Below are 13,664 nucleotides of genomic sequence, written 5' to 3'. Positions count from 1 at the left end.
ATAATGTTCTCCATCATCCCTGAGGTTTTCAGGATTAGTGACGCTGGATAAAACAGATTGTTGATGCGAGAGACCTGTCTACTGTCATGACACGCTGTCATGACACGCTGTCATTCCCTCTACTTGCTGTATAGTGTAACAGGAAGTGTTCTGTTGTTTTTCTGCAGCAGCATTCTAAATGTAAAATGTATTAATTCCTTCGGTTTCTCATATCAAAGTTACGGGCCGTCTCCACAGCAGCGTTAAAAAATCTTGAAACGCTTCTGCCCATTCACTTTGAATGGGCTGACGTCACTTTCCCTCACTTTTCGCCGAAATGCATTGTGGGCAGGCGAGCGGAGATTTTGAGGATTTTGAGGATTGACGGGCCGTCTCCACAGCAGCGTTAAAAAATCTTGAAACGCTTCTGCCCATTCACTTTGAATGGGGTGACGTCACTTTCCCTCACTTTTCGCCGAAATGCATTGTGGGCAGGCGAGCGGAGATTCTCAGGATTTTCAAGATTCAAAGTTGAACAATGTTCAACTTTTGAAGCTGAGGTGGAAGCGTCAGCCAATCAAATCCCGTGTACGCAAATCTGGCAGTTCAAGCTCTAGCCAATCAAACGGCGTGTATGCTGGGAGAGACATACCGCAGGTCATTTCCTCATATTCCAAAAAATGGAGGAGAAATTAGCGGTAGCAAATCAATCACCCGGTGCTTTATGACCAGACCTACCGGGATATAAACCGGAGGAGCCAGGCATGGAGGGAGGTGGCAGAGACAGTGGTATGTTTTCGCCTATTTTGGGGAGTTTATATCCAGTTTACTTTGGGCTTTTTGGCTTCGTATGTCGCGGGCGGGAGATTCATGTGATTGGTTGATCGCAAAAAAATCCCCAAGCCTCAGATACGCCCACCTCCAAGATTTTTTTAACGCTGCTGTGGAGACGGTCCGTCAAAGTTGAACAATGTTCAACTTTTGAAGCTGAGGTGGAAGCGGCAGCCAATCAAATCCTGTGTACGCAAATCTGACCGTTCAAGCTCTAGCCAATCAAACGGCGTGTATGCTGGGAGAGACATACTGCAGGTCATTTCCTCATATTCCAAAAAATGGAGGAGAAATTAGCGGTAGCGAATCAATCACCCGGTGCTTTATGACCAGACCTACCGGGATATAAACCGGAGGAGCCAGGCATGGAGGGAGGTGGCAGAGACAGTGGTATGTTTTCGCCTGTTTTGGGGAGTTTATATCCAGTTTACTATGGGCTTTTTTGCTTCGTATGTCGCGGGCGGGAGATTCATGTGATTGGTTGTTCGCAAAAAATCCCCAAGCTTCAGATACGCCCACCTCCAAGATTTTTTTAACGCTGCTGTGGAGACGGTCCGTTAGTGTTTTTACCAGATACTTGCCAATATAAATGATTGGTATGTAACACTAATTCCTATAACCCCTAGATTCCACCGGGTCCGTCTGCGGCGCGTTACGGCCGCGTTACGTCTGCGCCGCGGCGCTCACGGCGATCGCGGCCACTCTAGTCAATGGGTGGCGGCGCGTTACGGCTCAGAAGCGCCCCAGAAGCGTCTCGGCGCAGGGCTCCTCTAAAATTAGGATGAATCCTATTTTTGACGCGGCGCAGCCGTAACGTAAGGTCGGGCAGGCAGGAAGTGGAACGTTCAGAGCATATAGCATATAGCATATATATATATATATATATATTTGCAGACCCTATCCCTCCGTAGTCTTTCAAGTAGGAGGAGAAATGCCAGCGTTCTCCTCCGGTTTACAGGCACTGTGTAAATTATATATATATATATAGAATAATTATGATGATGAAAGCATTTTTTTACCACTAAAATACAGCAACACATCTTTGATTCATGTCGTTTATAACTGGAATATTACAGTTATTATTAACTTTGTCTGTACAAAGTAGCCTGTCCAGGAAATATGCCCAAATCAACAAAAACTGCGAGCCGGCAGGCAAGACGCTCCGCTTCTGAAATGCTTCTGAAACGCGCCTGGTAGGGTATGACGCCGGAGGAGGCCGGACCAAAACCGCGGCGCAGACGGACCCGGTGGAATCTAGGGGTAAGGCAGGCTTGCAAAAATACAATGAATAAGACATAAAATGATGACATAAGTGGAAATGGTCTTCACCAGTCATAAAGCCATATCCCAGCAGCTTCAATACGACACTGCACAAACAACCCAAACTCAGCTCGACATCCAACTTACACTTTGCATATCTCTCCATACAGTATAAATCATACAGCATTCGTGTACAGATCAGTTACGACCCTCATTTGATGGAATGTTATAATATGAACTACTTGCTCACTGACTCGTGGAAAAAATATATACTCACCCTCAAACCATCTCACACCCAGCTTCCATAACCCCCGCTCACTTTGAATAAGGAACCTATCATCTTCCCCACGTGGAAGTAGAGAAGAGTAACCAGTCGGGGGAACCTCTTTAATGACAGCTCTCTCTTGACCTTCAACCTTCTTCAAAACACTGTAAAACTTTTTCCTGTCAAATAACGGTAAAGAGCTGTTAGCACAGACGCCAGTTCTATTTCGTCCCTACTGACCGCCAGAGGCGGTGCTTTAGCACTGGATATGTCCATCGCACGCATGCGCACCTAATAACAACAAAGTCACCTGTGACCCACGTGACGACCGCTACATAGGCCAGCGTCATTAGTGGATCGGCTCCTTTTCATCTTCTCGTTTCGCGAGAGTACCGCGGCTACATTCTTGTAGCCTACAGCGTTCAGGTTTGAACGTTTGATCGGAGGGATTTCTCTGCATACAGCTGGCCGCGTGCAGCTTCGCGACTGACAGTCGGAGCTACGGGTTGTTAACGCGTCCTCCAGGAGCTGTGGCCGGCTGTGCGCTGTGCAGAGCCTCGACGGACAGGTTTGTGTCAACTTGTTGCTGGTGATGGTTGTGTCCCCGCACCCTCTCCCAGCTAAGTCGTCCTGATTGCTGTCTTATTTATTGTTTGGCTTAGACTTTCTGGTGACGACAGTGTTCTCGCTTCCTCTCCCATAAAGTTGCCCTTATTATGCTCTTTTGAAAGTTCTGCTTGTGGCGTTGTGCCCGAGCTATCATTAGCGTTTGAGTTTCCAGCTTTAGCTGCGTCTCTCATTGAATTTAGTATGGAAAGCCCAGTGTGCCATATTATGCCCGTTTTTTGTTTAGATGCAGAGAGTAAGGTAAGTACTGGCCATAGTTACTACTGTAACTACGGTCCTAGGCCATGTAAGCACTGGCCATGGTTACTACTGTGACCATGGCCTACGGTTCTATGCGGGCTGTTCTATTCCATAGAAGCTAATTATCTGGTCTTAACATTTGTGTTTTGACTTGGTGGCTTGATTGTTAGCAGCAGCCGCTTGGCTAACACCTTGCATATACTGTTAAGCTTAATTATTTAACTCAGCCGGTGAGGGCAGTGCTCTCGCTCCCGCTCCCGGTAACATATGGTTTTGATTGCAGTAGCGCTATATTGTTGTATTACTGCTCCTAGTACTAGACTCCTAGCACTAAGATGAGTAGATGCAGAGAACAATCTTCACTGTGTGTGCTGTGTGCTCTGCATGTGTGGCCATTAAAGAGGATTTCATCCTCCCAATATTATATTATCTAGTGTGCAGCCGTTTGGCTGACACTTTTAGGTACCGGCCACAGTTATGACTGTAACTACGGTTCTATGCCGTGTAAGCACTGGCCATGGTTACTACTGTAACTACGGCTCTGTGCTGTTCTCTTCTTTAGAAGCTAGTTATCTGGTCTTAAACATTTGTGTTATTTGACTTGATCTCGCTTGATTGTTAGCAGCAGCCACTTGGCTAACGTCTTGCGTGTACTGTTAAGCTTCATTATTTAACTCAGCTGGTGAAGGCAGTGCTCTCGCTCCCGGTAACGTATTGTTTTGATTGTTAGCAGCAGCTGCTTGGCTAACATATTGCATGTTTTGTTAAAGCTTCTTTATTTAAACTCAGCTGATGAAGGCAGTGCTCTCGCTCCTCTCCCGCTCCCTGTAACGTATTGCTCTGATTGTTAGCAGCGGCCGCTTGGCTAACATCTGGCGTGTTCTGTTGAGCTTCATTGTTTAACTCATCCAGTGAAGGCAGTGTTTTTCGCCCCCGCTCCTGGTAGACGTGCTGCTTGATTCTTAGCAGCAGCCGCCTGGCTAAACTGCCCCGTTAAGCTTCTTTATTTAATCCAGCTAGGTGAAGGCAGTGCTCTCGCTCCCGCTCCCTCTGCTAGTAACGTGGGTGTAGGTCATTCACATCCCTCTCTGTGTTCGGCGAATAGGAGCATCCAGCTCAGTCTGGCCATTCCCGGCGACTTGATGGAGTGATGGCTATGGGTTCACCCCCCAGGTAGAGGGCTAGAAACAGGCTGTCGTCTAAGGTGGGTCGGTTAGCTGCCGTCATGGAGCAGACGAAGTCGCTCCTGTTGGCCCTTCAGCCAGGGGCCAGTGTGGGGGCTACTAGCTTGCCGCCTGGCCCTCCTTCGGTTGCCACACCTCTGCTTGAGGATGCCATGTCGCTAGCAGCTCCGGCTAAACCTCTTCTATGAAGGGGGGGCGGGCCCCGCTCACCCCCGAGGAGGCTTCCCACTCCTCTGCTCAGAGCTCTCTGCAGGGCACGGGGGACGCCTCCATGGCGGCCATTATTCGTGCGGCCCTGGTACGCTTGCAGCTTCAGGTTCCGCAGGCCGACTCGGCACAGGCTAGCGCCTTCTTCAGGCATAATCCTGCCCCTTTTCACTCCCACTGTTCCTCCTTTGGAGGAGTACCTGAGGGAGCTCCATGCATGCTGGAGAGACACCAGGGCCCTCTCCCACTCTGCTGCCATGCAGGATCCGGCGAGGGTGGGGCTGGGTCGCTTGCCATCCATTGAGCCTGCCATCGCCTCCCCGATTCTGGCTCCTGATGCCAGGTGCCCTCGGCCTTAGTGCAGGGTCACAAACGAGCTGCTCTGTAGGGCCTACGACACAGCGGCACAGGAACTCCTTCTCCCGTCTGATACTGGCTGTCTCTACCTCTCTGCAGCAGGCTCCGGCTGAGCCTTTTTTGCTGGGCCTCAGTGATGCATCACTGTAAGCCTTTGCCCTAATGTCTAGGGAATTGGGACGAGTTATGTCCTTATTGGTGCAGACTCGTCGCCAGGTTTGGCCTGCTCAGTCACCACTGTCGGAGACATGTCCTCCGTAGTGTGCCAATCGAGCCAGGGGAACTGTTTGGGGCAGCTACCCTGTAGGCACTGGAGCGTGCTGCCCAAGCTAGGCAGACCAGGCAGCAGCTCTCGGGTCTTCATAGGCCTGTGCCCACTCCCAGCAGGCCCAGGGGCCCCTCTAGCAGCCGCTCTCAGCCACCAGCTTACAGTGGTGGTCTGCGCAGGTCCCAGCGGCCCACTCATCCACCTCCCGGGGGCTTTCGTGCCGCCGGCCTTCTAGGCGGCCTCCTGCCTTAGAGCCTTACCGGCGCCCCCCAGGGGAGACTCTCGGGGCCGGTCGTCGGCTGCTTTCCCAGCAGCAGCTCAGTTACAGGGCTGTCTGTACTTCCGGCCCTTGGGTGGTTTTCACCTTAACCCAGGGGTACGAACCGCAGTTCCGGCCCCTAGCCTTCGGCCGGGCCAAAATGACAGTCGTCAGCGATCCGGCAGAGGCCCTAGCTCTGGCCCAAGAGTTGTCCGTCCTTCTGTCAAAGGACGCAATCGAGCCAGTAGACCGTCTGCTTAGCCCAGGGGGTTCTACTCGGCGTACTTTCTCGTGAGCAAGAAAGGATTTCGCCTGATCTTGGACCTCAGGAGTCAACAGATTCCTAAAGGTGCCGCCATTCTATATGCTGACAACAGCACATGCAGAGGGGGAGTGGTTCTCAACCGTGGACTTGAGGGATGCCTACTTCCACGTGGGCCGGGCAAGGTGGTGCCTTATATTCAGTTCCTCCGGCCCTTGGGCCCTTAGGCCCTTAGGCCCGCTGTCATTGCGCCCCATGCAGATGTGGCTGAACAGTCTTCACTTTGACGCCAAGTGGCACAGGCACAGGAAAGTCAGGGTGTCACAGCGTTGCCTCCACTCTCTGTCACGCTGGAGGGGCAGGGTCTATCTCCTGATGGGCGTGCCCATGGGCGCCATCCCATCCCGCCAGGAGACCGTCACCATAGGTGCATGTCTCTCAGGGTGGGGTGCAGTGCGGCAGGGCAGGACCGTTCAGGGTCAGTGGTCTGCCCAGGAGGGTGCACGCCATGTCAACGTGCTAGAGCTTCGGGCTGTGCAGCTTGCACTCACGCACTTTCTACCCCAACTGGGGGGCAAGAATGTGCGTGGTCCTTGGGACAGCATGTACGCTGTTGCCCAGACAGCAGTCCCTTCTAGATAGTGGACGTTCTCACTCCACTCTGAATTTATGTGGCTGCTATTTCTGCCCGACATGTTCGGATCGACGGCGCCACGGCGGGGTGCCACAGGTCGGTGTCCCTCTTCCTGAGAGGGGCTTTACGGCAGCATCCCCCTAGCACCCCGAGGGCTCCGGCTTGGGACCTGCCCCTGCTGCCGGATGCCCTATCATCTCCTCCCTTCGAGCCCCTGGCCCAGGTGGGGCTTAGGTGGCTGCCCACGAAGGCAGCATTTCTGCTTGCCATAGCCTCAGGGAAGCGAGTTGGGGAGTTGCATGTCCTCTCCATAAACGATACATGCCCGAGGTGGGACTCTCAGGTGTTGCCCTTTGGGCAAATGTGGCATTCCTGCCCAGGGTGCTTCCACAAACCCACTTCAATCAGCCTGCCCAGCTGGCATGCTTTGGCATTCAGGAGAACGGCACGTCAAAGTTGCTGTGCCCTGTGGGTGCCCAAAGGGCGTACATTGAGGCTACTGCCTGTATACGGCAGTAGGAGCAACTCTTGATTTTGCCATGGCGGCACTAAAGGAGGTTGTGCCCTCTAACCAGTGGCTGCCCCACTGGGTTGTCGATACCATCTCACATGCCTACGGGGCCAGTGGCCGCCCCCTGCCATCAGTGCTGAGATGCCACTCTACAAGGAGCATCTCAACATCTTGGGCTGCCCTGAGAGTGGTGCCCCCGGAGACCATCTGCGCCGCGGCGTCGTGGGCGTCTTCTGGCACATTCTCCAGTTGTTATCAGGTTAATGTCGCCACTCCCCATTCTTTGGGCGTGGTCCTTTTGCCGAGCTCCGCTGCTTCCAGTAGTGAGCAAGGGCTTGGATTCTTCATGACTTGGTTGGTATAGGTCATCCAGTGCTAAAGCACCGCCTCTGGCGGTCAGTAGGGACGAAATAGAACAATAGTTACGGCTGTAACTACGGTTCTATGAGTCCCGGATGACCGCCAGAGTTTCCTGTCACTCAGAATTCTTGTGTGCTCGCGAGAAGATTCTGGGAGCCGATCCACTAATGACGCCGGCCTATGTAGCCGTCGTCACGTGGGTCACAGGTGACTTTGTTGTTATTAGGTACTCGAACTGCGCATGCGTGCGATGGACATATCCAGTGCTAAAGCACCGCCTCTGGCGGTCATCCGGGACTCATAGAAACGTAGTTACAGCCGTAACTATCGGTCTTTGCCGTTATTTTTTTCGGTCGGTTTTGGTCAAATGACTTAAAGGTGGGGTAGGTAAGTTTGAGAAACCGGCTCGAGATACACTTTTTGTTATATTCCATGGAATGCTCTTAACATCCCGATAGCAATGAATATCTTAAGTGCTTTGACAAAAAATCCCAAACCACGCCCTACACCCTACCCCTACACACTCCCCCTCCGTGACAGACTCCGTGGAGTGACACATGAGGCTCCCTCCTGTCAGATGGAGTGAGTACTGTAAATACAGCGGCAAGCTTTGGGACAAACTCCCCTCTCTCCGGCAGAAACAGGAAATGCCGTAACTGTATGTAACAACGGTTTCAAATCAGCATCTCTTTGACAAAAAATGTAAATTAATAACTCAAATAAAACTCCAAACATCTTTAATTGTGTTACTTTTTTGTAAAGCTCTTTTAGTTTTAAACCTGATGTTTATAAGCTTCTTAGTTGTTGCAACAGTCTGTAAATATACACAACTTTATAATAAAATGCACACATTTACCTTTTTGTAGACTAAACACAGGTACGATCCTAAGTTAAAAACATATGAGGTTATCATGAGGTTGTTAACATCGCAGTTTATCAGTGGGTTATTGATTCTGCGTCAGTCTTAGGACAGTCATACATTCCTATGAAGTCTTCATGGACAACATAATCAGCTGATACCCATCGTACAGTCAGAGACAACTGTTCAAGGAGGCTTGGGCACTTTTCCCAGTTATTAACTCCGGTATTAACAAAGCTATCATCTCCACATTTTTAGAAAGTTACAAGCCGTTTGACAGCAGCAAATCTGCATATTTCACAGAAGGCCCGTTTAGTGGTTTTGCAAAGAATTAACCACTCTCTGTTTTTGTACCATTCTGCGTTGAAGTACCTTTCTCTTTGCCCAAATAAGCTTTTATTTGCCCGTCTCAATGTCCCTACAACAAACCTCCATGCAGTCGGAACCAGCCTGTTTCGGTTCAACGACGGCGGTGGGGGTGGCGGCGGCGGCGGTTTTGACAGTCTCTGCGGCTGCAGAGCTGCTGCTTTTGGGTTCATCTGGCTTCGCTGGTTCTTATATGATTGATGAAGTGCAGGCTCCGGCGATGTGGATGTCAGGGATGTGACCTTACAGTTGTTAAATGTAAGTTTAGATTGACTGTATTTAGTTTTCTTCTGCGCTGGTTCTTCTGACATGTTTGCAAGTGTACAGATGGAGCATCTTATTTCAGACTCCAGCATACAGCTTCCTGCCTACTACCAGCCAGTTACCTGCCTAAGACCTGCCAAAGACCAGTATCTGGGAATGTTAAGCCCTCCCACTATTTTCCAAGAGGGCGTTGCCAGATTTTCAATTTCAGGATTTAACCATATATTAAATAACTATGGCCAAACTAAGACTTAGTTTTTCACAAGAGAAAATGCAGATGTTATATAAAAAACTAAAGTTAAAATCTTGTTTTTAATGCCCCAAGAGCAATAAAAACACTTGTTAAAAAAATCCTGAGTGAGGCTTTCATAAATTGCATTTAGCTGACGCTTTTATCCAAAGCGACTTACTATTTAATAAATGATAAAAGATTATTCATAACAAATATGAGTGATGTGTGATTATTATTCATGCTATATACTGATATAGGGCTAAGTAAGCAATCAATCCTGCAAATTAACCCTTAGTTGTTCAATATATTTATTCAGACAATGTGAGTAGAAATACAGAAATTCTGCTCCCACCTAAGGCCAACGTTGCAATATTACAACATTTCCCTAAAAACTTACCAAAACGTAAACATTTTTAAAACTCTTTCATTTCTGCTCCAGAGGCCAGGGGTTAAATTGGGATTTGATATGTGGGGGGGCTCTGTTAGAAGGTGCAACGGGGGAGGGGGGAGAGAGTTAGACGCTCGTGAATTGTCAACGGGGGGGGTTGACATCAGAGCATCGTCCTATGGGCTTAGCCCCGGACAGGTACAACAGGTATTCACTCAGAGGGGGGTACTAAATGCCACCCATTTACATGTAGGCAAACAAAATCAACATACAGTAGGGGGGTGGGGGATGGTGAACGGTATGGTCAATGTTTGTAAACACAATCCCCAGGATGTGTCCTTATCAAACCAAAATAGAAAATGCAGATATTACACTCAGACATTGGAAAAGTCTATGTTAAAAAGCCTCAGTCATGTTCAGCTATGTTATTATTTATAATGTTATTGTTACAACAGAAGATGTTTTTCTTTATATTGAAGTTAAATGCATCAATCTGGTGCACTTTGAGGTCAAAATTAAGAGATTTATGGATACCGCTGGAAAAAGCTGTGTGTGAAAGTTTAAATCTTCCTTATTGAGCTTTAAAACAAATGAATAACGACTATATATAATAATAAAATAAACACTGGCTGTTGTTATGCCTGCTGTAACGTTAAATTACTCCGTTCTCCGCTTAAGTAATTATGCCGTTACAAGCTTCATAGTTGTATTTATCATCTAAATTTGCCGAAACAAGTTTAATATTCTGAAAGCCAAGACTTTGTTTATTTGAAATCAGATGAAAACAAACTGTAACGGACCCTGCCGTGTTATCTTGATATTTCCGGCACAGACCCTTTCATACCGGCAATGCGCGATAGAAACAACAGGAACTGCGACAGCATAAATATGCGAACACAAACCTACAGACTGCTGGAGAAGAGATATCACAGGGGGGGGTTGGGACACACACATTCCGATGGCCAATTAGTTTTAAACAAAGAGTATAGCCTACTCAACATAGGGGGGTGGGGGCTGGTGAACGGTATGGTCAATGTTTGTAAACACTGTGACATTTTGACTTTATTTGATCATTTCAGTTAAAAACTAATTTAGTAATTTACAGGAAAGGAGTGCACGCTACTAAAGAGACACGCTAGCATGGAAACCAAACAATGGTGTTGCTGTATTGAAGTCCGAGTGGAAACAGTCATATTTGGAGCGTTATGTTAGAATGAAACAGCCAGGTCGTGACTCACAAAAAAAAAGTGTTACTTCACTAACTGTAAGCTTGTCACTCAGAGTAACCTACAGTTAACTTAACTGTTGGAAAAGAAAGATCAGGGGGGGGAGAGAGCTGTGGGTGATGGGCCATTAGGTGTGTAAACACACAGCTGAGAGCTGCCGTTTCATTCTGACTGTTTAAAAAACGGTAACAACGGACTATTTTTCTTGGCGGATGCCAAGGTCATCAATACATACAACTATTTTTTAAATCAATAAAAACATTTTCTAAATCCATAAAAGCATTTCAATTAATATTGGGAGTCATGTCGTTACTTTGTTGAGAATGTGGCCATGTAATAAGCGGGATAATTTGCAGCGACTTGGTCATTATGGAGAAAAATAACACCCAGGGATCAAGATCCCTCCGCTACGCGGATCTTGATCTGCCTGACAAGGCTCCATTAAAATATAAATATTTTTAGTGAATTACTGAGTTTAGGCACGTTAATAACATTTTAATGAAGTTGAATACAGTATATTCATATTTGTCAGTGATTTCATGTCAATTCGGCGAACATAAACATAAATGATCGTGGTGAAGATGATGATTAAATTAGGATTAAAAATCGAGAGCCGGCTGCATTTCCTCTCGTTCGTTTTTTTCGACTAAACAACATTATTTTGTTAAATATCAACATGGTGATGTTTTGTAAATGATTACATGTCTTATTTAGCACAGACTATGATCCTATCCGTGACATATGGATCTTAACAAAGATCCGCTATACATTAGTACCAGACATACTGTACATTGTGGTGATTGACATTATTCACCCACGGATCTATGGGTTGGGGTATTGTTCCGCACGGACATTTTAGTGAACCAGACCAGCTGTTTCCGCCGGTCTTCGCTTCCCGGGCATGAAGTTGTTTACATGTGTGTTCAGATGCTAAATAAAAGTTTAGCTTGTACTTTTGATACCCCGCCTCCGACTCCCGTCTCTCGGCACCACAACATCCAGTTTACTGTATCGAAGTTGATTTCACATGAGCTCCAGTGTGGAACCCCACTGCACCCCCTGGTGGATCAATGATCCATTGCAGCTGGCTTCACAATAATTACATTTATTTATCACGGGGGCGGTATCAAGTCAGACTGGGGGCCGGCTCTTCATCACGAACCGATCACGGGCCGATCACGGACCAATCACGGACCAATCACGACCCTCGCGTTTCAAACTGTCTGAAATACGATGCTCCATCTGTATTTATTCTTTCTATCTGGTTAACGGCTGACACACACAGAACAACGTAACAAATAAAGTAAACAACGTAACAAATAAACAAATCTATGCTTTTTTATTGGTTGTAATTTACATGGATACATTTGAATGGCGTGACAATGTCCTATTTGATTGGGTTAAAATGTACATATTCTTCCTGTTATGTCTGCCTGCTTTATTTTACCTAATGCAAAGTGACCTGCTCCATCGAAATCAGTCGCATTGACCCGAAGACACATTTTGAGTTGTAGGCCTATACACAAGAGGAGATTCCTAACTTTCTAATGATATCCGGATTGTTTTTGTAATATGTCACATTATATAATGACTGTTACAGAGTCATCATTTTGAAAAAAAGGCCTTCAAAGTTTCCTCTTCTCTGGAATCCATCGATCTGATTGATTATTAGTGGAGCAAATGATCAAAATAGTACGGGGGGGAAGATATTTTCGTTTGGATTACTGGTCTGGGGCAAGTGTGTGTGTGTATATACGTGTGTGTGTTTGTGTATTTTTGCATTTGTGTGTGTATTGTGTTTGTTTCCCGGGGAAAACACTCACGAGAAACACCGGCTGTTGTTATGCCTGCATGCTGTGACGTAAAGTTACTCCGTTCTCCGCTTGTAATTATGCCGTTACAAGCTTTCAAAGTTGTGTATCATCTGAATTTGCCGAAACAAGTTTAATATTCTTAAGACTTTGTTTATTTTAAATCAGATAAAAACAAACTGTAACGGACCCTGCCGTGTTATATATGATTACTATACGCCTTACATTCATAATTTCAGCAGAGGGAGGGGAAGCGGCGCTGTGGAAGAGCAGAGTGGCGAGTGAGAGGCGAGCTGTCATATTCCCTTTACAAGCTTCAAAAATGCCTGTAGCTAATGAGATTGAATATAACAATAAAAAATAACAAAATATACACAGCTAGATCAGATCGCGTTTTAGATGCGACTTTAGAGTAGAGGGGAATTATTGAAACGGGATTTGTACAGTGTTCCGCGGCATCCGCCGCTGCGAAAATGTGGGGCAGGGCTGAAAAGTGGGGGGCCAATGGCCCCCTGGCCCCCCCGCTTCCGGCGCCCTTGGCTTTGTAAGGAAGTGGCAGATTTTTTCCGGCTGTGTATTTTCAAATTCTAGCGATCTCGAGCTGGTTTCTCCAAAATTACCTACCCCACCTTTAAAAGCAAAATACAGTATGTTTCTGTATTTTTTTGCACAGACGCCAGCTTTGTACCGTTATTTTTACAGTATGTTTCTGTGACATGATTTACAGCGTAATACCGTCAAAGAGAAATACAGTGCGTTAATGTATTTTTATAATTCACAGCACTCAAGACTGTTGAATTAATTAACAGGATATAATAGTAAAACATAAAATGCCATATATTAATGTGAACATTTAACAAAAACTAAAATCGGCATTTCAGAATATCTTGATCTTAAATTCAATTAACATTAAAACCTTTATTTGTTCTTGGCCTATAGATGCTTAAAAATATGATTTATTAGGAAAATTGTGAAAAATGTGCGATTTACATCTTACAAATTATTTCAATGTTTATTCAAATGTCTTACTCAAATGTCTTACAATAAAACAACAAAATAAATGGTTGGACAAACTACTGAGATACCATTTTGAAAAATGGACATCAATAGCAATATTTGGACATCAATAGCAATATTTGCAAAACTTTGAAACTTTTCAAAGTCCCATTCAAAGTCCAGGAGGTTGTTCAGTCGTGTCGAGACGTGTAGTGGACGTCTTCTTCTGGACAGTCTTCTTGGAGAAACATTTCCTCAGAGACAGCCTTTGTTCCTCT

The sequence above is a fragment of the Trematomus bernacchii genome, unplaced genomic scaffold, assembly GCF_902827165.1.
Source record: "Trematomus bernacchii unplaced genomic scaffold, fTreBer1.1, whole genome shotgun sequence".
Taxonomy (NCBI): Eukaryota; Metazoa; Chordata; class Actinopteri; order Perciformes; family Nototheniidae; genus Trematomus; species Trematomus bernacchii.
The sequence above is the reverse complement of the archived record's forward strand: the minus strand, read 5'-3'. Positions refer to the sequence as shown.